Source organism: Pteropus alecto, unplaced genomic scaffold (genome assembly GCF_000325575.1).
Source record: "Pteropus alecto unplaced genomic scaffold, ASM32557v1 scaffold587, whole genome shotgun sequence".
NCBI classification, from domain to species: Eukaryota; Metazoa; Chordata; class Mammalia; order Chiroptera; family Pteropodidae; genus Pteropus; species Pteropus alecto.
In genome coordinates this window covers 117,402-120,976 of record NW_006439816.1, presented here as the reverse complement: position 1 = coordinate 120,976, position 3,575 = coordinate 117,402, and the positions used below count along the sequence as shown (strand labels likewise).

At 41.5% G+C, this 3,575-nt stretch overlaps 1 long non-coding RNA gene across 2 annotated transcripts in view; it reads left to right on the top strand.

The window, feature by feature from the left end:
* Positions 1-3,562, top strand: part of LOC102883743 — a 7,786-nt gene extending 4,224 nt beyond the window's left edge. For both annotated transcript variants that reach the window (XR_439261.3, XR_003047839.1), the window contains 4 exons: positions 268-404; positions 1,042-1,250; positions 2,138-2,217; positions 3,076-3,562. This is a non-coding gene — a long non-coding RNA (uncharacterized LOC102883743). The remainder of the gene's footprint in view (positions 1-267; positions 405-1,041; positions 1,251-2,137; positions 2,218-3,075) is intronic.
* Positions 3,563-3,575: the final 13 nt, after the last annotated feature.

Genomic DNA, 3,575 nt, shown 5'->3' with positions numbered 1-3,575 from the left:
CTTTAGGCCACGAATTTAGTCATCCATTAAGGTTGGCTATTGGTTTGACCCATATTTTCATTTAGTTCTATTTTTACACTTGCCTGACCTTCTGTGAGATTGCCAGTGCTCGCCGTTACAGGACCTTACGGAGACCATACAGGCTAGAGAAGAGAGAGGACAAACCTGCATCTAATGATTCAGGTTAATGCTTCCTACTTTGTTGTTGTTGAGGTTTTCTGTGTAGTGTGATATCCTCTCCTACTGAGCCCTGTCTTTCTTCACAAGGATATTCTGAGAATGTGAGACCTGAGGACAGCAAGCAACTCTAAGAAGCTCCACACTCAGCAGATCTTTCCTTTTGAGAATCTGGAGAAGCTCCCACTACTCTAAGAGGACAGCTTGCAGGCCACCAGGATGAAAAGGTAGTTAGGGGAGCTCACTTGGGTTGGGGGGATTGTCTGTCTTTGTCTTTAACTTCCTGCTGTTCAAGATATGTACCATGTGGATTGAGTAGAAAATAATTCTGTCTACATTGGCAGAGTTCGAGCATCTCATCACTTAATATACAAATTAAAAGAGGGGGTTGCTACAAATCTAGGTGAGAGAGAGGAACTTTCAGGTAGATCACTCAGTTCTTAAAATAGTGCTTTTACAGAACTCATAGTACCAGATCATACTGGAGCTTTTCTAAGTGGCTTGACAGCTCTTGGTTGAGCAAACTAGCTTTTCCTTCTGTTATTTTCAACGCCTTGATTTCTTGACCCCCTCCACTATACTTTACAATGAAAACGCAAGAACATTAATAATCCACACAATAAAGGAGACTATAGAATAAAGCACAGTGTGGGAATTTTGCTAATTATCCAGGCCTCAATTGCTCTTGGAGATGAGGGGAAGTTCAAGGAATAGAGCTGGAATGAATAAAATAATTTGCACGTTTCTAGGCTGGTAGCTAGAATATAGATCCAAAGTTAAATTTTACTACTACTTGCTCAATGGGACAGACTTTCCCAGTATACTGCATTTTAGTAATTTATTTTTCTTTTCTCTCTTCTCCAGATCTTCCTCAAAAGAAGAGGCTTGTTGCTTTACAGTGTTAGTGACCCGTTCCCTTTGACGATCCCTAGGTGGAGATGGGGCATGAGGATCCTCCAAGGGAAAAGCTCACTACCACTGGGCAACAACCCTAAGCCAAGAAGTTCTGCCAAGATTCTTTCCTGGGCCCAGATAGGAAGGTCAAGTCTCAAGGCAGCCTGCAAACATCACCGGTGGGTAGGCTGTCCCTAAAAGCATAATAAGGATACTGTCTCTAATTCTGATCTTGTTTTCCAGTATACATTGCACTTAAGCTTTCCACTGAGATTGTTTTCATCATTATCAACTGTCTCTGCTTAGGGTGGGACTATAGTTTGTGGTAGAGGCTGATAACTACATTGTTCTTTTAGGAGAATATGGGCAATAACTGCCATATCTGTGACACTGGTCATAGGCAGATCATTCTGGACCCTCTGGTCCTCAGAGTCTCCCTTGAGGCCCTGTTGGAGAACTTTGCAAATCGTCTGCATACTTTAGGGGTATCCTTGGGATAAAACACAAAACAATTTGAGAAGATACATAAGAGTTCCTCACAACTGTGAACAGGAACCTGACCAGAAATGGCACAAAGTTATCTATCGTCAGGGAGATCTAAAGAAGCGAGACCCTGCATACTCTAGGTCAGTGATGAGAGGCTGAATGAGGGGCTGCAGGTTGGGAGATGGAGGTGACCGTTCAGTGTAGTAAGTCCTGACTGTACAGATTAGTGTTTGACTAAAAAAATAGAGCTATGATGAATGGTGGTGTTTGCAGTGGCTCACTGGATATTATGGGGCAAGCCATTTTCCTATTTATGCCATTGTTTCCTGTTGTGCTGAATGAGGAAGTTGTACTACTTTGACCTCTAAGGACCTAAAAGCTTCAACTTTATACATTTCGAAGCTCTGTAGAGATAGTATCTGTAACACATTAATTTGAATCTTCCCAGAATTCTGGGAAGTTAAGTATTCAGTTACTATGGCATTTATATGGTTTCTGTCTCATTCTTTTTTTTTTTTTTTTGGTAGCTCCTGATTGTTCCCCTCATAGCTACTAAAATCATTATCTTTCCCCAAAACAGTACAAAGAGCAAGAAATTTGAACACATCAAAGGAAGATCAACATGCCTGGCACACTAGCATTTTAGAAGAGCAGAATGAAGTAAGTTGTTGGTGGTGTAATCCCACGAGGATCACTTTAGAGCTCGTAGCTGTTTGTTGGAGGTTTTTGTGAGATGCGATGTGGTGGGTTAACGTGGAGGGAGAGCCTCAGTGTGAGATGGGAGGATGATCGGCTAGTAACCCGTCCAGGCAGACCTGACAGATACTGTGGGGTTGGTTCCAGAACACGGCAATAAAGCGAGTATTGTAATAAAGTGAGTTGTAATCTCTTTGCTGCCGGAGGGTCTTGCCTTCGATTTGTAATATTCATAACATCTGTGAGGCTCAGGAAAGCCAAGTGCAATAAAACGAGCTGTGCCAGGTTACCGAGTCAAAGACACTACTGCCAGTTGTGTCACAGGTAACTCGGTCTTACCTTGTCTGTTCTTTATCTTTACCACACAGATTCTTTGCCACTCTTAGAGGCCTCAACGCCTAGAAATCTAAAATGAAAAGTCTTTGGTTTTTTTTGCTGAAAGGGTGGCCCTTTCTTATCTCTTGTGAGAGAATCTGTCTGCAGTTAAGATTTAGTGTTAAAGGAAATCCAATATAACAATTGTGAAGGGAGTGAAAATCAAGTCAATTTTCTAAAGGGGAAAGATGATGATGTGAAATTGCTAAGGTAAAAGTATGTAAGCGGAAGAGCATCTGTGCTGCTGGCGGTGAGTGTTGTCACTGTTATTACTGATAGTAATATAAGTAGTATTGGTACTGATAATAGCTTATTACAGTTACTAATGCACTTTTTGGTTTTCTTTTGCTGTCTTCTCATTCTCGATGGTGCCCCTCACTGCATCTTGTCTCTTCTACTTCTTACCCTCCTCCTCTGAACGTCTACCTTGGCTAATCTTTCACTCAGAAGTGTGTATTTCCTTCTTGAATGTCTTTGGTGTTTGTTCTCTGAAGTGTGTCTAACCCATTTCTATGATTCTCCTGCTAGTTTCTTCTCTACGTATCTTTGTCTCATTTTCTTTTTTCTTTATAAGAGTGGGCTGTGTCTTGTCTTAGATGTCTCTCTCTACTTCATTGTGTTACTGATCGTCTTTGCTCTCCTAGATCTGGCTGTTCTTTCACTGCTCTTCCGTTTGTGTCTCTGAGTCACACGCTATGTGCTTTTGCTTATTTCTTGTTCTGCCTCTCTTTTTTTCCTCTTTGTGAACTCTGATTGGATTGACATTTCAACGTTTTCTGTTTCTGGCCTCCCTTCTGCTGTTTCTATATCTTGCCTTTCTCTTTCTTCCATGTCCTTTCTGCCTCTCTTGGGCCATTTTCTGTCTTTTTTCCTGCTCTGTGTGCCTCAGTGTCTCTTTGTTCTTTGTGATTTTCCATTTCGTTATTCCTCTCTGTGTTCTTGTCTCT